Source organism: Lontra canadensis, unplaced genomic scaffold (assembly GCF_010015895.1).
Source record: "Lontra canadensis isolate GAN:19392208 unplaced genomic scaffold, GSC_riverotter_1.0 scaffold15, whole genome shotgun sequence".
Classification (NCBI taxonomy): Eukaryota; Metazoa; Chordata; class Mammalia; order Carnivora; family Mustelidae; genus Lontra; species Lontra canadensis.
This window is the reverse complement of record NW_022631009.1, coordinates 20,593,058-20,618,885: the sequence shown is the minus strand read 5'-3', so window position 1 is coordinate 20,618,885 and position 25,828 is coordinate 20,593,058. Positions and strand designations below refer to the sequence as shown.

The following is a 25,828-nucleotide window of genomic DNA, read 5'->3' as shown; positions in this document are numbered from 1 at the left end:
TAATCAGTTGAGTTTATAATCTGATCTTTCTCATAACAATATCTTATATTATTATTTGTGATTGAAATCCATTTCCAGGGTCATAAAAAAGTACTTGCATTTCCATTCTTGTATATAGGCCTAAAAGTAAACTACTATTAAAAAAATTATGATATTTTTAGGGTAAAGTTTTACATTTTTTCTTGCTGTAAGAAAATTTACCTAATCTTCACAATCACTATTATGTTCAGTGATATGTTTTTGGATTTGTGTGTAAAATTTTAATGTGATTATGTATTTGATACTTTGAAATTATTTCTTTGGGTATGTTTCAATCCTAAAATGAAATGTGTTTTCACTTAAGCTACATTCACATACTTAATTTAGGGCACTTTTAAATTTAAATTTTCCATCTACCTAACTGTCACCCACATTCATGGCTCAGGTATTTATAATATGGTGTTTATGATATGGTTATGAGAAGGCTTAGAAGTATTTTTTAAAGCCAGTTTTAAAGAAATATTGATTAATCTTATGTTCTTAAGACAAGATTTAAATTGGAGATGTATACGTGTATCTATGTATAACTCAGGAGTAGGCAAATCATAAATAAATTTTAAATGAAGAAATAATTTTATTAACAATCCTTTAAGACCTTATTGAAATATCACCCTTTCAGCAAAGACTTACATGGCCATTGGATACAAAATTTTTTTCTCTCCTAAAAACAGGTGCATGTACACACATGCACACACACATTGACACATACTTCTTATTTTTCTACTCTTCACTTTTTCTTAGTACTTACCACAGTTTTACCATAGTATGTATATTACTGATTTATCTTATTGATTATTTTGTCCTGCTCTTAGAAATTATGCTTCATTTAAGCAGGAATTTTTCTGTTCTGATTGTTACTGTATTCCTAGTGTCCAGAATAGTATCAGTATACAGTTGGCTGTCAACAAATAGTTAATGAATGAATGAATAAGAAAGTGATGATTACATTTACTTTTATTTGGTTTTTGAGATTAGAGCACGTAAAGGAAATGACACAGCCAGAAGTCATTGCTAATCTTTCTTAAAAAGAGATTCTGGGTAGTTAAAACCTTCTAGTTGAACAATTAAAGGGAAGCACAAGTCATCCTTGCTGTCTGTTTTCACAAACCTATCCAGGTAAGGTTGTTAATGAACTTTTCCCATGGATTTATAGAATTTGAATGAGAAGTATTTGAATTTAGAGTGATAAGTGATCAGTCAAATGATGTGAGACAAATTGTGTATTTTAGTGGTGTCTGGTGATCATTATAAGTGGCTTCTGAATATCAAGTGTGGAAGACAACTACCTTTATGTGCCCACTCCCACATTGGAGGTGGGGGATTAAAACTAGGACCAGAAAATGTTTTAGATGTATTGTAGAAGTCAGGAAGTAAGTTTTGAGAAAAGGTTAGTTAGGATAAAGAGGCAGAGTTTTGTTGTTGTTAAGTAATCTCTATACCCAGCATGGGGGTTGAACCTAGGACCTGGAGATCAAGACTGATGCTCTTCCAACTGAGCCAGCCAGCACCTTGAGACAGAGTTTTTTGATTCTGATTTCAGAATGTGAGGGATGGACAGCTTTATTAACAGGAATTGGGTATTAATAAGAAATATGCTCTCCCTCTGCCCCTCCCTGGCTCCTGCATGCCTGCTCTCTTTCTCTCTCAGAATAAATAAATAAATGTTTAAAAAAAAAAAAAAGAAGAAGAAGAAGAATGAGAGAGAGGGAGAACCACAGTACTGCTTTGTTTTTGAAGACTCAGCAACTCCCTTAACACTCTCCCGACTGCCCCCCTTACCCTGCCCCGCCCTGTTGCATTATCTACTTAACTGTCTCTGATTGTAGTGAAGTAGCTCAAGGCTCTTGTGGGAGTCCAGTGTGTCAGCCCACATTCTGTACTCATTGTCACTATTCATGGGAATCACTTAGTGACACTTCTATTTCTTTTCTTTTCTTTCCCTTTTTTTTTTTTTTTTTAAGATTTATTTATTTTAGAGCATGGGAATAGTGTCAGGGAGGGGCAGAAGGAAAAGTTGAGAATCTCCAGCAGACTCACTGCTGAGCATGGAGCCCCAGGTAGGGCTCATTCCCAGGACCCGACGAAATCAAGAGTTGGTTGCTTAACTGACTTAGCCACCGAGGCGCCCTATGATGCTTTTATATTTTACATTTGTGTAAATATTAGAAATAAAATAGAGAAATAAGCTTCTTTTTTTGACTTCTTTGACCGAGGTAGAAGCACTTGGTGACTTGTATGTAAAATATTTTAAGATGGGTTCTAAACATTTTTCCCTTTTTAATATAGACCGGCTTTTTTTCATATGCTGTATTTTGCCTATGGTTTATAGCAGGTTCTGCTTGTTAAAAAGTTCTGAGTCCTTGTTAATCTATGTATTAATGTCTAAATAAATTTTGAGTGTCTGCTGTTTAAGAATATAAAATGATTACAAAGTACTATATAAATTTAGAATCAAAGGGTTTTCCATTTCAATTTCTAAGCCAATGTTAGATCTTTTTAAAATGTGTCTCCTTCTTCATGCTCTAGATCTCTTGGCCTTCTTTCAGTTTCTCATTGGTGATTATGCTTTTGTATATGCTGTTTTTCCTGTGTGGGATTCTCACAATTACCCTTAACTTTTCATCTTATACCTGTTTAATTCTAGCTTAGTCTTAAGATCATAGCTCAACTACTCCCTCTTCAATGAAGCCTTCCCTGATACTCTTTACCCTATTTCCCACCACCCAAATTGATTAAGTAGCTCTGTTATATTCCTTTTTATAGTTAACTATACTTTGATAACACTTAATGACAGTATATATTTACATAGTTGGGTGATTTGAATGCTGCCTGTCTTTACTACTTGACAGTGATTTGTGGGAGGGCGGAGTTAGTTACTGGTTGCTTGTCATTTTATCTCCAAGACTTAGCATTGCCTGACACATAGGGAATGCTTTGAGAAATCATTTGTTGAGTGAATGAAGAAATAAACATTTATGGCAGGTGGTCAGGGGTATGAACATAATAAGTAGTAAGTCGTTAATAGATGTTAATCCTTCCCCCTTTCTCTCCTTAGGTTTCTCACTCCTCTTTCTTCTCTTTATGTACATATCTGTTGATGGAGAGAATATCTACTAGGATCTTTTTTTGTTAGACAGCTCTAATTATTATTAGATCCTCTGTTTGTTGTACTATAACTTCCATTTCTTGGTTTGATTTTAGTCTTATAAATGACATGAAATAATATATCAGCCCTCAATAAACCTGACAAGACTTAATGTCTTATTTTTCTTAACTTATTTCCCTGTCTCAATTTTCATCATCTTTAGTCTTCAGAATTTACTTACGATCATATCCTTTCTGTTGAAACCTTCGTCTTTCTTGGCCACTAGTGTTAATACAGGAGTCTCTGTAGGTCTTTTGAGTTTATGTATATTTTGTGAATGGTGGCACTGATTGCCCTTTGTTCTGGAGTATCTATTCAAGGATGTTTGTATGGTCATCAGCCTTGGAAGATAGATTTAGTGTCCCTCTGGAGCCAGTGGAGGGTATGTTAACTGCCCATTAAAAAAGATTTGGTTCCTCAACTCAGGGTTCATTTCTCATCCTGCATCGCTCTGCGTGTGCAGACATCCATCTGGATACATCTTTGTCATCACTTCTGTGAAACTTGGGGGCAAAGGGAACTGATGCAAATGTGTTGATAGTCATACTGTTTGCTCTTTCATGAGTTATAAAGTCCTTTGTCTCTGACTCAGGAGTCTTCTGTCTTTGATGTCATTCATAAGTGTGGTAGGGTAAAATCTTAGGCTCACAATTTTTGACACCAGAACAATGTAGTTTCCCGGTTTTCCTTGCCGAACCATCTACATGTCTCTCCTCAACTGTGGTAGTCTCCCAGTGGAGGTCTGAAACTGCAGATAGTATTAAATGCTGTATATACTATGTGTTTACCTTTACATACATATATAATAAAGTTTGAGTTCTAAATTAGGTATAGTAAGAGTCTTACACCAATAACGAGTAATAAAATAGAACAGATATATAATATACCATAATAAAAATTTTATGAATATGGTCTCTCAGAATAGCTTGTTGTAATGTACTTATACTTCTTGTGATGAAGAGATGATAAAATGCCTATGTGATGAGAGGAAGTGAGGATTGGAATGATGTTGGCATTGTAATAACAGGCTACTGTTGACATTCTGAGGATATGTCAGAGGAGGATCATCTGCTTCTGGACTGTGTTGACCATGGGTGACTGAAACCATGGAAAGTGTACCTGAAGATAAGGGAGGACTAACTGTATGTTTTTTTCTTTTGTACCTTAAATTTAGGTCATTCATGAGATTTTGTTCCTGGTTTTCTTTCTACTTGGATGATGTAATCGACACTACTGTTTTTAGCAACCAACCATATGTTTATTTCTTTCCATTTATTTTCTTTTGAAATCCAGACTTGAAATTTCAGCCACCTCTTGACCATTTCCCTGTGGATATTTTAATGGTGCCTAACACATTTAAAACTAAATTCAGTGTAATCCTCCCACCCCATTTCATACTCCATTATTCACTATTTCAATTAATGGCACTAGTTCCCTCTTAATGCTGTAAATTTAAGCACTAGTTCAATTGTTCCTTCTTTTTCCCCTGCATATGGTAGATGTTCCATAAAAGCTTTTCTTTTTTTAAACTTAATAGTCCAGGCTAAACATAATAAATTTATTTTAGTCATTTCCCTTATGATGTGTTCAGATTCATTGCGATATTGATTACTTCCACTACTTGTTTGAAAATGTGTTTTTTAAAAATTTAACACAATCCTCCACATAGCACAAAGTAAAGAGTATATTTTCCAGATTTGTGTAGTGAACTTCTACTTAGTTACTTTTTGTTTTGAGCTTATGTGGCACTGGAAACAAGAATTATTTTTCACATAAACTACTCTTAAGACAGTTTTTTATTTCATATATCTATACTATTTATGAATATCGTTCATGAATTTACATGAAGAACTTCACACTTATTTCTATGAAAATTAGCTTATGAATTTACCTGAAGAACTTCATACCTACTTCTATGAAATGTCATCTAATTGATTTTGGCCAACCATTAATAAGGAAGATATCTTTGAAAGTATCTATTTGACTGTAGTTAATTGTACAAGTAGGTTGGATATGCTATTTTTGCTTTTATATATAAAATGTAAAATAAGTATTTTTTCCTAAGATTAGAAAATTAGAATTATGTGATTATGATTTTTAAAAAATAATGAAAAACAAGTGTCCCTCTTAAAATGTCATTTAAATAAAATAGTTTAAGCCAATCTTCCTAGTCCCCAGTATAATCAGCTTGATTAAATAAATACAAAATTTTTAAGTTTGCTAGTTTGTTATATAGTGAAAGTTATTTTATATTTTATCCATCAAATATAGGCAACTTTTGATCACTGTTATTGGTAAGGGAAGTCAAAATTACAACTCTCATGTCTGGAAATTCAGTTAAATTGGGGGGTAGTTCTCTTTCTTGATTAAAACATACCAACAAATGTGCACAATCTTATTTCACCATTCACGTTGGTTGGTTAGAATGTGAATTGCTAAGGAGTTTCTAAAATGGAGGCAGTACTTTACATTGTAAATTTTAATTTATGGGGAATGTTTTTTGTTCCAAAAAAATTCTCCTTATAATGTAGAATTAAGTGAATTGCCTTGAAGTTATGTTTTTAGTATTTTTGACAGGACACATGAGTAAGAATGCTTATATATTGTAGCAATTAAAGACAATTCACATTTGTGGTTTGGGCATAAATGTGTAAAAATTATACCCATCTATCTTATTACATTTCCTCTCTCCTCCCCAAGGGCTTTACTATGTACTTTATCTGTAATTGTTGCCAGTTTTCTATCATGTTCCCACTGGGCTTCTGGTGCAAAAAATCTTATCCTCTTGATGACAGAGCTTGCCTGAATGATTTCATGCTCCTAGCATTTTTGTTCACGGGAATTAGGGGCAAAATGTAACTACAGCTGAACAGAACGTCTATTTTTGTAATTTTGGAGTTTAGGCTCTGTTATTGGAACTAAATGAAGAGATGCAGGTGTTCTCCAGTCCAAGCCCTTTGGGAGTTTTGATGGTAGATGCTTGAAAAGAAAATGCATGTGTTTCCAGAGTCAAACAGCAGCTGTGAGACAAGGATTTATGTTTTTCTCAGAACTTTGGGATTTCAAAATGTTACATTTAATCACAAGCACAGAAAGGGGAGCAAATGTTAAAGATGTTACGCATAAAAGTAAGTTTGCTGATCTCTTTACCATACGAACTAGTTGTGGGAATATAGGAGCAAAGTGATTTTTAATCATAATATAAACAATTTCTAAAGGATTATGGTAGTTACCAGGACATAGCCTTTTGAGAATGTTGCATTTATAGTGTAGAGAATTTTTTTAATCCTACTAATTAAGTTTTCTTTTTCCGTTTAGACATTCATGCATACACACTATGAAAGGTTTGGCAGAGTATTTGCCAAATGAGTTTTGACAATAATTATTTTTGGAAAAGTTTTAGTAATACCTTGTAATACAATGTTTCATATCTTGAAAACACAATGTTTTCAAGTAGAGTAAGTGTAAATTTCCATCTCAGATAATAAAGGGAATTTACAGATATATTTAAAATATACCTATATTAAAGCTGATACATATTCGATTAGTTACTCTGTCTAGAAATTACTCTATATTAATCATGTTTTCCTTTAAAACTTTAAGTTTTTCTCTTGAGTCTTCTCATTTCCTACCTTGTTCTCTACACTCAACTGATCCCTATTAAAATTTTTCTTCAAGTTCTATAAACCTGTGTATGTGCAGTTTTGAAGCTAGGACTGAATCCTTTACCTTGTCCCAGAATGTTCGTGATTGAAATATCTCCTGGATGCCATGATGCTAGAAGTCAGGAACAGGCTCAATAGCAACAGGAAATTACTTTGCTTCTTTGAAAGGTCCCAGATTCTGGAGGGAAGCCAGGGGGAGATATCCCTTGAGACTTGTGGGTGACCAGTTGTTTCCTTCATTTATAGCACAAGGTCAAAATTTTGCATGTTTTACTGCCTCTATAATAAAAAACTGGCATTCAAAGTAAATAAGTAGTGGCTTCATTTGTAAATAATAAATTATAAGAAGTGTTTCAGGTTGTAATGGACTTCAAGTGAATACTACCAGAAAATGTGTAATGTTTTATATATTTGTATGAATAAACAAGATAGCATTATTATTTCAATTTACATTTTAGAAAATGTTATGTTTTCAAAGCAAGTTTTTGGCTTTGCATTTCCTATCCAGTTTTGAAGTTGGCTGTATAGTAGTTGTCATGTAGGCCAAAAGAAAAGTAGTGGCCTTATAGAACCAGTAGGAATTGATTTATGAAACACTTAGAAGTGAAATTCATACCAGACTTTGCCACTTAACTCTTCCCCATTTGTCTCATCCCTTGTAGGAAAAACTTGATTCTGTTGCTTTTACAGTTCTTTTGTCAATACAGTATACATAGGAATCATCCTTATGCCATTGCTTTGTTTTGTGAATACATGATAGTCAGCTATCCATTAATGTGGGAGAGTTTAAGCACTTCTTTGGGAGTCTCCTTGTTTCTTTTATTTTTACCTTCCTCTGACTTTAGTCCTTACTCTTCCTCCTCGTTTGCTTTCTCCCTTCCCAATCAGTAACTCCCTTCTAAACAGCACCACAGTACTTGGACCATACCACATGACAGACCCAACTATAAGATTTCTTCCTCTTGAGAAACTGAGTTCTTAAAGGATCATGACATGTACATGATGGGTATTTGGTACATACAGGATGGTTCAAAGAAAATCATTTTTTGCCCTTTGGGTATATAGCCTTGTTGTCTACAGACCCACATCATTTTATTTCTAAATTGGTCTGTGGGGGGAGATACAGTTTGGCCCCAGTGTGTTAAAGAATAATTAAAAAAAAATACCATTATGACTCTTGTATAGATATAAAATGGACAGATGTTAAAGATTATTAGCATCATTATCAATGAAAGAACCAAGCACATGTTACAACCAGATCAAGGAGAACTAAAAATAAGAAACAGAGATCAGTAATACTGTAATAAATTGGAAAGGGACACAAAACTGGCTTCTTCCATAGTGGGGAAAGACAGTCAGTTGAAGTTCTGCATGACAGTTTATTTACATCTCTAGTCAAGAATTGCTTTGCATTGCTCTCAGTTATCTACAATGTTAATAGTTTTTAAGAAAGCTCAAAGGCAGTGAAAGGTGTAGAGTCTACAGATTCAAACTCCGATAACCTGGAGTGTACTCAAAACAATGCAGAGCTTTTCATTGAAGCACAATTTTTTTCCTATAAGCGTTACTAAATTCCAGATGGCTAGGCTATTTTTAGCTGTGGGTGGTTTAAATATAGAGGCAGGTCAGAAGTAATTTTGTGAGGCAAAGATTCAGTACATGGAGAGAAAATTAAAGGGAAATAATGCCACCGGCAGAGGGCAGTGATGAAGTAACAGTTTCCTCATGTTCAAAGGAGGTACTGATTGTTGAGTAATTGTGGGCTAATTCTGTAGACTGTAACTTGAGTTAACTTTTGAAACCTTGTCATGTTAAGTTCTCTTCAGCCAGGTGTTTTGTCAGTACCTACCACTTACCAGGCAAAAAGGTGTTTTGTTTTGTTTTGTGTTAATTAAATAAATAAAATGTTCTAACCTGACTTTTAAGTATGTGTTCTAATTTATTAAAAAGCTTTCCCATGGAAAGGATTCATACAACAAATATTTGAATATGTACTGTGTGTCAGGGACTGCTATAGGTATTAGAAAGAGGAGGGGAGGGGGTGTGTGTATACAAGAGAGAGGAGTTCCCGAAAGTCACAGAGGTAACGTTCTCTTGATTGTAACATTTTTATTTTAGTTGGTTATTTATTATATTGAATTTTTTCTTTTGAGAATTAAATCTTTTTTTTTTTTTTTTTTGTAAAGATTTTATTTATTTGAGAGGGAGAGTGAGAGAGAGCACACAAGCTGGGGAAGAAGCAGAGGGAGGGAGAAGCGGATTCCTCTCTGAGCAGGGAGCCTGATGCAGGGCTCAGTCCCAGGACACTGGGATCATGACCTGAGCCAAAGTTTGATGCTTAACCGACTGAGCCACCAAGGTGCTACGAGAATTAAATCTTTTATGTCATGTTAGCTAAACTAGAAGAGACCTTCTTCAAATGTAAAAATTATGTGTTATCTGGGGACGCCTGGGTAGCTCAGTGGGTTAAAGCCTCTGCCTTCGGCTCAGGTCATGATTCCAGGGTCCTGGGATCGAGTCCCACATCGGGCTCTCTGCTCAGCAGGGAGCCTGCTTCCTCCTCTCTCTCTCTCTCTCTCTCTCTCTCTGCCTGCCTCTCTGCCTACTTGTGATCTCTGTCAATAAATAAAAAAACCTTTTTAAAAAAAATTATGTGTTATCTGATTTTTTTTCTGCTGAAAATATAGAATTCTGAAATAATATGAAAGTAAGTGCAAGAGTATACTGAAGTTCTACAGAACTCAGTTACAGATAAATACCAAAACAAAAGTATGAATGCATCACAGCAAAATGTCCAAAGGAGACAAAAACAAGAAACAAATGATTAAAAACGCATGAAAAAACTCAAACTGATAACTACTGAAAAAAATGGATGTTAAAACAATAATAAGGAACACTTTGCCTGTCAAATTGATAAGTAATAAATTGTAAAGCTGAAAGCTGAAAAATTTCTGACATGAGCACTTTCATAAATGTCTGGTAGGACCATGAATTGGTACAAATTCTCCAAAAATCAATTAAAAAATTATTAAGGACCTTAAGAGTGGGCATCCTTTATAATCCCATATTATATTCTAATGGAGTAATCTAATGGGGTAATTATTCTAATGGAGTAATCTAAGATCCATTTAAAGACCTGAATCTAAGGCATAAGGGTATTCACGTCAGTTTAGTTACAGTAATCATAAGTCATCCTTGTGGTCTACTAGTAGGCAAATTATAAAATAGAGTATATCCATAGAAGGCATCTTTTATATCAGCCAATAGAAAATATATATTATAGAAAATATTCATTTTTTAAAAGATTTTATTTATTTATTTGTCAGAGAGAGTTCGGAAGCAGAGAGGGCTTTAGGCAGAGCAGTCAGAGCAGGCAGAGGGAGAAACAGACTCCCCACTGAGCAAGGAGACAGATGCGGGGACGGGATCCCAGGGTCCTGGGATTGTGACCTGAGCCCGAGGCAGATGCTTAACTGACTGAGTCACCCAGGTGTCCCAAAATATTCATATTAAAAGCTTATGTAGAAAATAAAAATATAAACCTACATCTGATAAAGTTATATGTAGCTTTAAAATTTTTAAGCATATGAATACATGTTTACATATACTCATGTATTAACGTTCATAGAAAAATTACTGAATTTTGTGACTATCAGTGCTTGATGGGATTATGAGTCATTTCTCATTCATATTTATACTCTCCTGTAGTATTTGATGTTTTCTGCAAACATAAATATTTTTAAATATTTTTTTCTCCCAAAATACTTATTTACAGCTAAGTTGTTCATGGGTTATTATGATTATTTTCCTTACAAGTAGGCATTCCTGCACATTAATTCTTATATAACCTTTAATATTTAAATAAAATTTCAATTTGAAAGCCACAGAGTGTACAGTTTAGTTTTTACAGGGGTTTTGAGGGTCTTAGTGTATATCTGTATAAAATACGACATTTCAAGTCAGCATAATTGGATTTCTTCTTAAGTAGTTTCAGTCCAGTGAGTAAAATGTTTAAAATCACTTTATTTTTTCTATAATTTATTTTCATTTGTGATTAAAATATATTTTTTTCTTTAAATATAATTGAAGTTTTATTTTATCATTAGTCAGCTCTCTGGGATAGTACAAAACAAAACCTTCAATTAATTTGATATAAGTGTTCACTTGAAAGTTAGCTCTTTAAAATATTTGAATGCATTTCTTACATAGGAACAAAGAATTGTCATAGGTGAAATCCAAGGCCAACTCAAATTTTTTGTTAAACTCAACAATGAAGTTGAGATACTCTATATTTTTAATGAAAACTAGAAGGAATTAGAAATAGTACTTTATTTAAGAATAAATAAATAAACTTCTATCTGAAGTCATTGTATTTAAGATAAAAGAAGACTTAGGAGAATGGAATAGTAAAAAGATACTTTCAGAGAGACATTTAAAGATATTTATTGGCATTTCATGGGCATCAGAGATTGATAACAGTGCTGCTTTGTGTGGTTTTTAGTCTGATTTTAAGTTTTACTCTGATTTTGTAGCTGACCATTGAATACAGGGTTTTGGGGCATTGATTCCCCACATAGTAAATCCATATGTAACTTGGCTCCCCCCAAATTTAGCTAGGTTCACCAGGAGCCTTACTGATTCCATAAAGAGTTAACACATATTTTGTATGTTGGATGTATCATAATGTGGTATCTCTACTGATGGGATGGAGCAGCCTAATTGGGTGGAAGCCAGCAGTGCAGGTGGTGAAAGAACTCACCTGAGGCCCAACAAAGGAGATAGAAGTTTATTGAATGCACCTCAGGGGGAATGGTGGGCAGGACAGCAGAGGAGAGACTCTGCCAGGATGCAGTAGATGGGGACTGTATTTAGAGAGAAGGACCTATGGGTATATATGGAATTTTCTTTTTTCTTTCTTTCTTTCTTTTTTTTTTTGTTAATTGTGCCTGATTGTTAAGTAGCCCATTGGTTAGTTAGGGCCTTTTTTTTAAATACCTTTTTTTTTTTTTTTTTTAAACTTCATGAATTTGAGTGTCATTCTTGCACAGGGGCCATGTTAATCTTCTCTGTATCGTTCCAATTTTAGTATATGTGCTGCCAAAGCAAGTGCAAGGGCCTATGGATATTTTGAAGTAGGTCCCTTGCTGGGCCTGTCTGTATCAGCCAGGGGGTTGGGGTCACTGATGGCCCTTTTGCCTTGTTCTATATTCCATTGTTTAAGCCTGTTGCCCAAAAGGAGCCTTTACATTATATATTGTGTTCTGACAATAAAGAAGACTAGAGAAAGAAAATGTTATTAAGAAGATCATAAGAAAGAGAAAATACATTTATAAACTGTATTATATTTATTGAAAAGATTTGCATGTAAGTGGACTCACACAGTTCAAACCTGTGTTCAGGGGTTAACTGTAGTTTGTTCTTGTTTTTGTTTTTTTCCTTCACTCATGTATTACGTATGATTACTAGCTATGATTGGGGTTAATTCTGGACTGCAGTACAGAAATAAAACATTTTCTTGAAGTGACTGGATAGGAAGTAGGAGAGGAATAGGAAAAAGAAAAGTCAAGAATTTAAAGTTCCCCCAAATATGAGCATGAAATTTTCTGATATAATGAGTTACAGTTGATGAAAGGCAGGGAGAATTTAGTGAATAATCTTTGGGGGAAGAAAGGAAGTGATGGGCAGCCAATGAATGGAGGGGGAAGGAAAAATATGCAACTTTAAACTAGCAGTTACTGGGTAAGAGGTGTTTCCCCCCCTTAAATCAATTTGATATTGTTAAATTATTATTTGCCTGTTATCCTTAAAATAAGATTTTGTTATAATTACTAATCTTGTGTAGAATACATAAATTTTCAGGGAGAGAAGAAAAGAATAAAGCAAACTTTTTGGGGTGGTCAAATGTCCTCAGGGTCAAGAGGTCTGACTTCTGTCTGATGTTCTTTTTATTATGTATATTCATTTAAAGGTCCCTTTCAGGTAACCAGGTAGTTATCTTCATTCTTTCAGCACAATTTACTTTGTACTAGAACTGTAGGATATAAAGATGAAAAATACCCTTTTCACTTATGCATGAGCTTATAGTTCATTGAGGAGATATACACACACACACACACACACACGTGTGTGTGTGTGTGTGTGTGTGTGTGTGTGTATATATATGTAAAGCATATAACTAAAAGGTATTAAAACATCATTATAAAACAAGGTAGTATGAATTCACATTGAAGGAAGCTTTTACTCAGACTTGGGACTTGGGAAAAATTTCCTGGAATCAGTCCGCGTCTAAGATAAGAGCTTAATTATGAGCTAGAGGAGAAACAATGGGTCGGGTTTTGGGAACCTGCAACTAAGTTCACTGGAATGGCAGAATGGAACAGGAGTGTGTAAGAGTTAATGCCTGATGAGATCAGCAATCTCTGGACTATGAAAGGCCTCGAAAGCCATTTTAAAAGTTTTGGACTGAGTGCTAAAGAGAGCATTTGGAACTTTTTATCATATTTCTACTTCAGAAACCAATTTAAGGAGCAGGGTGGTTGAAGGTAAAAGACAGGAGGCAGGGCAGGTAGGAAAATGTTGCAATGAAGAAAAGGGTAATGTTTTGAAGAGTTACACACATTTGTGGGATTGTAATGTGTTGGAATCAGTAGGAGTTGATGGTTAATCCAAGATGATGGCTAAGGGAAAGGGCACAGTAGGTAAACCTAGGGTCCTAGTTTGAAGAGCTAGGTACACAGTAGGGCCCCTTTCACTGAGATGAGGAACAAAGGAACAGGAATCGAGTTTTATTTAGGGTGGTAGAGGCAGTTGGTAGAATACTGATATTTTTTTAGTTCTTCCTGTGTCGAAGGAATTATTCCAAGCATTTTAACTAAGAGCCCAAGCAGTTTGACTTTAGTAGTTATATTCTTAACCATTACACCAAAGAGCAAAGATATGGAGAATTTCAGACCCTAAGTCATTGATTATTCAGTTTATTGAGTTCTATTTAGTTTTATTTATTGGCTTCTAGCTGCATGCACAACACTGCTAGCGGCTGATAAAAAATATATTTTTTTATTACAGAGCCCCATTAAGTTGTATACACATACAGCTAATTCTAAGAACAAGCTTGCCAAATGCTACAATTGGTTGGGAGAAGCGTACTATTTGAAAATGGAGAAGAAAGGTTAATTTGAATCAAGAAGGGAGGATTTAACGATATTAGCAAAGGTTTTTCAAAGAGGGTTTGCTGGAATGATAGAATGCATATGAGATGAAAATTTATTGTCTAAGCATTACAGGTACTTTTAATTGTCCTATACTGTTTAGTTTTAGATGTTTGATAATTATTCAAGGCCGCATTTTTGTGAAAGTGTAAAATGTGTAATTGTTAAAAAAGTACTTAGTATATATTTATGGTGAAGTAGTATTCTTTTTAAAGTATTTCAGTGTGTTCAGACAACTATAATCAAAAAATTGTTTTTAAAATTTTTTATTTCATAATGTAATTATAAAATATAAAGTATTTAGGACATTATTACTGTTTTTGTTTTCTCAGACAAATTTTTAAAGTTAAAATAAGTATTGGGACAATTTGATTGTATTTAGTTTTTATGTGGTTTAGTTTGGAGTTAATTATTAAGTAGAACTTGATTTTTAGCCTTGGAAAAACAAATGCAGAAGTTAATAAGCCCCCTCCCCTTTTTTTGGATTCATTGTTAACAAAGCATAGCATAAGTAAGTCTCAGTCAGCCTGTGAAAAGGATGACTTAACACAACTGTTGATGCATTTGGAGTGAAACATCTTTATCAAGTTAATACAAGAAGCAGTCATGCCCTACTTGAATTACTCATTTATTATAGCTGAACAGCAGCCTGCATGTGGACTTTGAAATCCTGGGAAAATAAGATGCCTACATACATCCAAATGTTGAAAGCCTTTACTCCTCGGCAGCTGGAAAATGTTGAGCTCTGTTGTCATCCATTAGGTTTTTGGCCTTCAGGGAGATGTGATCAATTTAATTACCGACCAGCTTTATCCATTACTTTTAATGATTGTAGCCTCTGAAGTAAGCCTCTGAAGTTTGTAGCTTAAATGATCATATTTAGATATTGTACATTTAAAATTTATAAAAATTAAACACATAGACCTAGATAATTATACTTTGCTTATATGTTTGCCGTATGTACTCAGATCCCTAAAAATAAAAAATTATTTAAATATATTAATAGAAGTAGCTTATTTACTTTAAATGAAGTAAAAAATGTGTTTGTCTTTAAGAGTAACAAAATATGCTCACATATTTGCTGTTCTGGGGTAAATTTTATATATATCCATTTGTGCACAAAATTTTTACCCTTCCTAAAATACAGTCTGGGTTATTTTTAATCACAATTATTTATAAACAAAACTGTTAATGATTATTTGTGCTTTTTGTTTATCTTCTTTTCACTATCATTGCGATGCCAAGTCCAAGGGGGATTTTTAGAAAATACGGGGTGATAGAGCATTACTAAGAGAAATTAATGTTATATGAAGAAGTGTAGCTCTAACACTGAGGCTGTTACTTGTGAATTCCAGTTCTAACTCTGGAACTCATTCTTTATATAAATCACTTGGTCTCATGTTGACTGTTTCTTAGTCTATTAAATGATTGCAGTAAATATCTTTGTGTTGACTGTCCCTTGTATAAAGACACTCCTTTAAAGAGGTCACCATTCATGTTACAAACCAAGGGAATTTGCTTGTTATTGTTATTTATTACAGTGTTTTTTAGGTAGATGATAGTAAAATCTTTCTAACAAAATTGTGCTATGACAGTATTCAACAGATAGATGTAAAAATGAGAAAAACACCCTTTGGCTAAGTTGATGGCTATAAAACAATATTGAAGATACCATGTTTGACTAGTTTGTATATTTAAGTTGATGTGTTAAAATATTTTTCATGATTAAAAAGTGTGCGATATCTTCATTGACAGACAATTGATGTTCATATATTTAGAGGCTTTATGCTGGTGCTATACTGGGAAGAGTTTGCAAAAATAATAACTAAGCAGTAGAAAAAAGGGAGATCTATCAGAAAGTAATAGATTGTTAATACATATGATACTTATTTACTTAAGTAATAACTTTATGTACAGGTTAATATGCTTCTGATCAATATAGTTGGAAAAGAAGTAATGAGAGACGCATATTTTGGTATGTGTTATTAAAAAGGTTAAATATTAGTTTTTTTGGTCAGAAGGGTCCTGTTCTGAATTTGGAAGAATGAATCCAAGTGGTCATAAATCATGTCAAAATCAAAGCAACAAAATATGTTTATAGGTGTATAATATAAATAAGTGTTAACACTAAAGATGGGTTTAGAATTGAGTCACTTGATTTCTTCGTAGTTCTTTTAATTTTGTTTTCAGGTACTACATCTGTACTTAGATGGCATTTCTGTGCCAGACCAGGTCAAAGATAGGAAGAGCATGTGTTGTTCTACTACCCATACATTTTTAATAAACTTGTAATTGTGTTTAAACTTTTTTTTGGGGGGGGTAAAATTTGAAAACTTGTGTAGCTATTTTTGTTGTTATAACGCTAACAAATAGGTTTTTTGAAAAAAATTGTATGGGTTGATTATGGTTCTAAGGGCTTATATAACAGATACCATTATTCACCATGTTCATATTGAATAATATGTAAAATCATGTGCTAATTCATTCTTTTTCTCAAAATGAAAATGCTCTTTTATTATATTTAATGTGAAAATTCAAACACAATAGAAAAATGTATAGAATTATTAGCAATTATCTGAAATACTGTGACCTAAAGATTAACTGGTGTTGATATTTTGACACACATGCTTTTACTTTTTATATGATTACATGTATAAATACATAATCCTGCATGAATAGTTTTCATATCATGTATTCTCTCTGTATCTGCTTTTTCACTCTCCCGTGTTTTAAAGCCATCTTTCTATGATAAATACAGCTTTTCATCCTAATTTTACATGATATTGTAGCATCCTGTTATATGCCAATATATATAATTAATTTCCTCATAGTAGTAGTATGATTGGTGAGTATTTGAATTTTTCTAATTTTATACTAATAAAAAAAAGATGATAGGCATAATTTTGTTAACATTCATCTTTATGAACTTGCCTAACAAAGTAATTATTAAAAGCATATTTTGGTGTATTATTTTGTACTTGAGAATGACATAAGTTTATTTTTCAAATACTTAATTAGTACTAAACAATTCTAACTACAAATTTTAAAATGCAGATGGTTAAGTTTGCAGAGAATTCAAGTGAGTTTTTCTTGTCTGTCTTAATACATTATTAACAGTAAGATTCTCTTTTTTTTTTTTAACCTTCTGAGAGGTCATGCAAATAGCTCAGTCATTGACATGTAAATTATTTTTTTTCTAGAAGGTTTTAATACTTTCCTCAGAATTATTTAGTAAATCATTTCTTCAGTTTCATTTGCAGCATCATTTAGGAGGAGATTGGACTTTAGAATTGGGCAAACTTGTTGTCAAATATGTATTTGCTTTTACTCTTGTCATACTTGGAAAATATACTTAAATCTCCCTGAGTTCATTTTCCCATATGTCAAATATATAAAACAAATCCACTCACTTGTAGGGTTTGTTTTGAAGATTAAAAGTAGTAAATATAAAGAGCTAGCACCTACTACTTAATTTTAACTAAGCCTTCCAAAAACTTACTTATGTGAAGTACTTTATGCAGTTTTGGTAATTTTTTTTTATTACTAGTGTTTTTTAAATTTTCATTAACAGAATGATTCCACATTTAATATGAATTTATGTTTTTAGTTGTTTATGCTACTAAATTTGTAGATTCTTAGTCTATCCTTACATTAAAAAAAATTGGAATTAACATTAGCTAAGTAGTTTGCTTTGCTGTTTTGATACATGATTGTGTAACTATGTATAAACTAATCTAGAAGGAGCGTGTGCCACAAAGAAAAGTTTTATTTACAAGATCAGACTTGTATGTTTATAAATCTTTAAATCTTTAAATCTCCTTTGGAGTCCTGTCCTTTGATATCCTTCCCTGCAGCTGTCTTATTTTAGATCTCTAAGCAAATTGTGTGTGTGTGTGTGTGTTGTGTGTTGTGTGTAAAACCAAGGGTGAACACAGTTATGTAGGATTCCATAAGTTCATGTGCTCTTGTTTGATAATCTCTCTTTTAACTCCAGTTCTGAAATACTATCCAAGCTCCCCTATCTCTGGCTATACCTCAGTGAATAGCACATGGGCCATTAATCTGCTCTTTGGTAAACAGGTCACTGATTCTAATTAATTTTCTGTCAACTTTTGAAAAATAATTTGTCAGTTAAAAATCTCAGTGTTGGCTATAGAATAAATACTGTAGCAGTGTGTGACTGCAGCATGGTAACATTGTTATGTTGGGTGTCTTCTGTATCCCCAACAAATGATTCTTTGAAATCTGCTTAGACTTTACCCAACACAGTGAGTAATAACTTAAAGTTGTTGCTGTATCCACAAATCAGTTTGTGACCAACTCTGGTAGATGTTTGAATAAGAGTACAGGTTTCCAGATCCTAAATGCATTGTTCTTTCCCGCCTAAGTGTTACGAAAGGGAGTTGACTTGCAGATATGATGGCTTTTTCTGTATTTCCTTACTAGTTCTCCTTTTCCTTTACCTACCTGTTCAAGGGCAATTGCCCTAGTGCTGGTCTCACACCTCTATCACGTATTGGCTATTTGTCGCTATGTGCTGTGTACCTCAAGTATTCTGTGTGTGTGTGTGTGTGTGTGTGTGTGTGTGTACCTCACGTATTCTTAACAGGGAAATGGGAATATTAATAAATACTAACCTACTTCATAGGGTTATTGAAAAGATCAGCTATGTTAATATAGAGGTCATTTTTCATAAATGAATTTCTGTGCATATAATTAAAATATTAAATGCTTTTATTGGGTGCTCATTAGTGTCAGGCACTGTTTTAAGGGTGGTGTATCATTTTAGCATAGTAACTCCATTATGAAACAGGAACTTTGTTTTTTTTAAAAAGTTGAAAGTAGTAATTGTTATGTGATCCATAACACATACGTAAGATGAAGCAGAACTTGAATTTGAAGTTCTCAGCTTTATCTACATCTAAAGATTTGTGAAAGAATGTACATTTATGTTTTATTTTTAAATAAAATGTTTAAGGTACAGTTATGACTTCTCGATTTAACTGATTATATTTTCCCATCTACTAAAATACTACTCATAGTATCAAGCAGAGCTGTAGTTCTCTCTCTCTGTGGCTCCTTACTTCAGCTGTCTCTGAGGGAACTCAGTCTAAGAAGGGAGGGTCATCCAGATTTTCTGCTGAACCAAGACTGCTATCAAGATACCATTCAGGGGTTTGAAAAGAGTGAATTTTCTGCCCATTAGTATCCTTACCTGGCTATTGTTCCATAGTCCCCAGTCAGATTACTAGGACAATCCCCAGTTATAAAATTTTAGTCATTCCTGGTGCTTCATATTAGCATTTCAGTATTTTGATGCCAAATACCAGTAAAAATTAGGCCATTTGAATAACATGATGAAAAGATCTTAATTTGTCATGTAAAAGCAGCTAAGAAAGAGAAGAGATAGAGAAAGCCTGATTATTTCGCAAAATTGATGCTAGGGACAATGGACACACATCTCCAATCTGGTTCAGATTTCCTTGTAATTCATACTGTTCTTTAACTTCATCACTCCCTGAATTTTCTCTGTAGTGATATCACCATTAAAGAAATTGAAGTGTCATTAAGAATGAAGAATATTTTAAATATTGAAATCTCTTGCGTTCTAGGGTCAGTGAATCCAAAAGTGAAACTCTAGTAGTAATAAGATTTTGAAGCAGCTACAGAAATTCTGTGTGTAGCCTCCCACACAGTGCAGCTTGAGAGCGCTTCTTTTGTGTGATCACTTGGTGCTGAGTGTGGCTCAGTGCCCGAAAGATTCTCATTAAGTAAAGATATGGTGGGGATTTCTCACTAGGAAGATCTGCTTTTCCATTAATGCTCATACCTACTTACTTGTTTCTATCTGTAGTTATCCATAGCCTCTGAGTAAATTTTGGTGTTTGCATAATCCTAATTTATTAGAGTAATATCATTTATGACATATGGCATAGTATAGTGGTTAAAAGCATGAGCTTTGAAACCAAGACTGATTCCTGGTTCCACTATCCTATCTCTATGATCACTGGCAAATTTCTCGACTCTTCAGTAACCTTTTTTCTTATTGGTAAGATAGGAATAATAATAGTATCTATGTGATAGGCTTGTCATGAAGATTAAGTGAACTCATGTAAGTAAAGCATTTAGAATAAGATTTGGTACATACAAATGTCAGTAGTTATTTGTAATGACGGAAGTATATCTGGAACTCAAAAAACCCAAAAAAGTAGTCCCTATTTCCTGGTTTATCTGAAATCACTTGCTCTGAGAGGATATTCAGGTAGGAGGAAAGAAGGACAATTTTAATGAAGCTCATATTTTGTTGGCATACATGATTGCTTTAAAAGAAGACCATTTCCCCCCCTTGAAGAAAGCATTGATTCTAGTGGCTAAAAGGAGTTGATACTATGTGTTCAGCAATGGATTGTTCCAATCAGTTCTGTAAAGATAAAATCTTAAATTTGTACTGTCTCCTAACATTCATAGTGCCAACATTTTTTTTGAGCAGCAAATGAAGCTTTGGTTATCTGTGAAAAAATTTCTCTTGGATGATTCACAGGCATGTTAGACTCAGCACTTCTAACTTCATTTCTCCCATTTTACTTCAAGCTTGCCCTTTGACCTATATTCTTCTATATTGTTGAGTGATGGTATTACCAGTCCAATCAGAAACCTAGGGATTGCTCTAAACTTTTCCCTTCCTTCATTTCTCATCTTTCCTGTTTGTGCAGTCACCAAATCCTAAGGCTTCTCTCTAAAACTTTTCCTGGGAGACAAATTCGATCTTTTACTTCCTTTGAAAGTATTCTTCAATGACTCCCTCACTGCTTTCTGGATAAAGTTCACAGACTTTTTAGCAGTATTTACAACTCTAATATTGTATAGTGTTTTCATATGCACACTGTTCTCCCACTATGTGGACCCATTTTCAGTTCCACAAAATGCCATTTTCATTTTTGTATACAATTCCAGTGCATGGGAAGCTCTCCCTGCTTTTCTCTTCCCTACCCTTCCTTTTCTCTTCCCTACACTTCAACTGAAGCACTACTTCCATTGAAAACTGATTTGCAAATTTATTTTGCAAATAAATAAGGCACGTAAGGCAAGCTAGGTGCCCCTCATGTTTGCTTCTTCTTTGCATGCTATAACCTCTTCTGAATATTTTATTAAAGCAGTTACCAAAATTATGACTAATTTTTGTCAGAGTCTTCCACTAAATTATGAGCAACCTAAGTACAGGGACTCTGTCTTATTTATTTATTTATTTATTTATTTATTTATTTTTTTATTTTTATTTTTTAAAGTAGGCTGTACACTCAACCTGGGGCTTGAACTCAAGACCCTAAGATCAAGAGTCACATGCACATTGAGCCAGCCAGATCCCCCTTTTATTTATTTCTTAAAGTTTAATATTTAGGTTTAGGTATATGGTTGATGGTCAATAAAAGTTTGTTCGATTACAAAATAGTTTTGAATGAGAGTAACATCTTTGATAATGGTCACATGGTAAGGTTGTCTTTATTGGGGGATAATGAGAATTAATTGCTAATAGTTATTCTCAAGAGGCAAAGATAAGGAAATGGTCCAAAAGCCCAGCTTTTGCCCATTTGACATTAGTCATTCTGTGCATTTCTTCCTATTATTTATTTACCACTTTGACAATAACAGTTTTTTCTGGTCTGTTCTCATGAGTACTAGTCACTGTCAAAAGTGTCTCTCTGGGTGCCTGGCTGGTTCAGTAGGACATGCAACTCGATCTCAGGGTCATGAGTTCGAGCCCCATCATGGGCATAGAGCTTGCTTAAAGTGTCTCTCATTTAGCCTACTTTAGAGCATCACTCCGTTTAATTCTTGACTTTTTTATTTTAGTAATACATATTGTTGATTTTGTTTTATCAGATGACTAGAAAAATAAAAGTTTCCCTCCAGATGTTGCATTTTCATTGTAATAAATGCGTAGATGGTTCCTTGAGCTGATTTAAGGGCATTTGGCAAATTGGTTACAAGTCTAGTCCTTGGAAGACAGGAAGTCAGTGATTGGCATTTACAGGATAAGAGGTTGGATGGACAGGATAAATATGTTAGTTAGGGAGTTTTCCCTGGGAGTGGGTAAGGCTGAGAATCAGAGCACAGAGGTCAGGGCTTTGTGGACAAGAGGTAAAAGTGGTATCTAGAGTGCAAGAAAGGCTAATGTGGTAGGGAGTGTATGTCTTCATTATTATTTAGGGCTAACTGACTTCAGTGGGAAGAGAATGTTGTTTAGGGGAGGCTGGCCTTGGGTAGCAGTGAATTCTTGTTAGAAGTTGATAAGAGCTTAGAAATAGTGGAGCACCTTAGCTCTGGTAGTGGATGGGATACAGTGTTGTACCAACACTACTTGGCTCAAGACTGTTTTTGCCTGTGAATAACCTAGTTTAACCTAGGCCGTAACTGAAAGTAAGAGACTAATGTTCAGATCTATTAAGTGAATAAATATGAGTAGTTTTCTGTGCCATTGGCGGAACAAATTAAACTTTCACTGGTTGAGTGCTTACACCTACACGTATAGTGTGGGAGGATTATCAGCCAGTTTGTCTTATTGGTTTATTGGCAGCAGAAAACTCTTAAACTGAGTTTTCCCATGGAAGAAGTATCTTACTAGAAATCCCAGAACTTTTACTAAAAAATTTATGAAGTGGGATGACAGTAAATTACAGAAGAATCATCAAAGCAAGTATGTTATTAATTGACAATTTATTGACTTCATCCTCCGGGCCAGTTTAAAGAAAAGGGAGGGAGGGTTAGATTTCAAGCTACACTTTGAATGCTGTGTGAGGTCTGTTTGAGATATTTCGGTTAGGCTGTGATTAATTAACTCAATTAAACAAGTATTAGTACAGGAGTAAAAGAACACTCTCTTATGGATCTGTCAAAGAGGTAATAGTGGGTTCAGTACTGATAAAATTGTGAATCTGAATCTGGTTAACATTAAAGGGCACACAAAAATTCACCTGTCATCTTTAATCTTTTGATAGAGAGCAACAATAATTCAGAGTTTCATATATGTATTCTATATTTTTTCTTGTATGGATAGGTTTGCATATTCATTTGAGTTAGAAATAATGGGATTAAGCTTTAATTTCCTTTTTTAACTATATTTTGAAATGTTAACTTGTCAGTTTGACTTTTAAAAATTGTTAAAAATTACTATCCTTGGGCTTTATAGCTCGTGCACTTATATAATTTTACAGGAAATGACGCACATAAAGGCAAAGAAAGGTTTTGAAACTTCCATCTTAGTTTACTTCTTAAGAAAGACGTGCTTCCAGTTTATGAACAAGAAAGTATAATTTCTGAGCTAGAACTTTATTCTTTTTCTTTTTTGAAAGCCCTGAATGTTGAGATACTGAGTCCCTTTTTGTCTGTTCCCTAACTATAATTTCATTTGTTCCTGTTAATTCTGAAAATACTTATATACTGTAATGACTGCTTATTAGTTTTACAATTTTCTATGTCTTAACATCTCTTAAATTTAGAGGAGTCCTTGTATAATCTGTTTTTTCTAGCTATTGCTAATAGCCTCAGTTGAGGTCAAGTTCTGCCAGAGAAGATATCAGTTTGCTTCTGCTACTAATCTGGTGGCACTACAACTTGAGATGACCGTAAGTTAAGTTGTCTGCTTGAGGATTTTTTGGACTTCACTTGTAGTGTAGATTCAGACTGCACATCTACATGAATACTAGTTTATGGTTCAAATTCCCAAAGATCTTTGGATCTCTCCCCAATGTACAACTTAAGTCAAACTATCTTTCTGCTTGGTGGCTTTATTTCTTATTTCCTGTTACACCGGCAGCTTTGATGTATCAACTTTATGCAAGACTTTTCTATTATACTTCATCAGATAATTAATAATATCTTAGATATAATAAAATATAGGGGCAGTGATGTAACCAAAAAGCAGCTGCATGGAGGCAATAGGAAATGGTTCTATATAGTACCTTTAGTTTAGCTATTCCTGTCCTGCACACATCTCATCTTGAGAGAGAATAAACATATTTGAATTCTAGAATAAGGGACTTTAATTCAATATAAGGAACTGTCTTGCCATTGAGGGTAACATACAAAAAATCTTCATGAGTAGAGTTGATTCTTTTAATTGGGATGGTTCTGATTGTGTTACAGTGAGGCCAAGAATATAGCCTAATTGTGTCACAATTAGGGGCTCAGTGATATAGTGTTGTGGTTGTCCACCCTATCAGATCTAATGCCCCTTTCTATGACTGGTATTTTCTAAGGCTTTTTACTATCTTGATGTAAAATTCATAGTTAATGTACCTTTTTAAGCTGATAACTTATGGAGAAATCAATATAATACTGTAATCCTATTAAGGGAGAAATAAGAGGAAAGTAATTTATATATTTTTTTAATATTTAGAATGTAACTAGAAGACATGATAAGACATTTTGTCTGCCATGTGTGTTACATTGGGACATTTACAAGTGCTGCCTGCCTACATGTTTCATAAATTGGCAGTGCAAACACTCAAATGAAATAGTCATGAGTGATTTTCTGAAATGGTAATGTGTCTTGGTCAAATTCTCAGTGATTGATATTTTTTCTCTGTATAGTGAAATTTCTGGAACTCTTGGGGGTTTTTAAAAGTGGGTGAAAACCACTCTCAGTTTTGATGTAAAACGGAGTTAAATTCTAGGTTCAAGTAATCATGAACAAATTTATCATTCACACGAGTGCCAGGCAGGATGTTTGAAAACTGTGGAGGATGCAGGACCATTCTTTGTTGTATTGAGCTTTGAACAGCTTTTAACAATCTTGGTTGATATCTGATGTCTGTAGTGTCTCCTAGTGATTGTCACAACCAGAAACACCAATTTCAAAAAATTCCCCTAGAGGGTGATACAATCCTCATATAGAATATACTGACTATAGAATAAATGGTACAGACTGCAGGCAAGAGTCATAGTATTCGATTTGAATTTAAGTTCTTCTACTTACTGACTTCCTATTGACTTTGTGATATTGGGCAAGGTAGTCAACCTCTCTTGGCCCTGGTTTCCTTTCTGGAAAACTGGGAAGATAGTATCTTACAGAATTAAGTGGAGAAAATGTTATATTTTAGGTACCTGACATGTGCTTCATGTGGATATGACTGTGTCTCTTTTAATCACCATGCTGTTTTTTCAGTACTAGTAGGCACTTGATAAATACTTGCTTACTATTATTATTATTTAAAAACTCCTGTGTGTCACACTGTGTTCCAGTATTGAAAGTAGGTGAGGAAGTGATTGCTTATAGTAGGCTCCAGACCTATCATCTGTGTCTTCTTGTGTTGTGGAACTTGTGAGTCTTAATTGAGTATGCTCTCTCTTCGGGATTATGACCTCCAGTTTCCCAGAGAACATTAAATTCAAAATACGGTGGTTTGCTTTCAGTTTAAAAGAGACCTGTGGGTAAGGGTCTACCTCTAAGTACATTAGTTTCCCAGAATCTTAATGTTTTTCTTATTCGCTTATGTTGTTTTACTAATGTCAGGGTGATGGTAGAGGCTGTGGTAAAAGGTTCAGGGCCTTCCCTCCTTTGTTAATCCTGATCTTTGTTACGTGGATTTTTAAAAATAACGTACAAATAATTTCTTCCTCCTTTTTAGCTCTTTTTCTTTTTCCTGTGATTTTGAAGTTTATGTATTGTGCTTCCTGCGCAAATATTTGCTATTTTTGTCCTGCTATTTGACTTGTTTAACTTTTATCCTACTTAATTCAAACTACTTACTAACAGACCAAGAGGAAATAGT

At 34.0% G+C, this 25,828-nt stretch overlaps 1 protein-coding gene and 1 non-coding gene across 10 annotated transcripts in view; one reads left to right on the top strand and one right to left on the bottom strand.

The window, feature by feature from the left end:
- The window catches only part of VPS13B (vacuolar protein sorting 13 homolog B), a 746,538-nt gene that overhangs the window by 225,942 nt on the left and 494,768 nt on the right, over window positions 1-25,828 (top strand). The window lies entirely within an intron of this gene.
- LOC116868441 lies at window positions 11,853-11,955 on the bottom strand. The gene has a single exon (XR_004382835.1). It is a non-coding gene; the product is annotated as a U6 spliceosomal RNA (small nuclear RNA).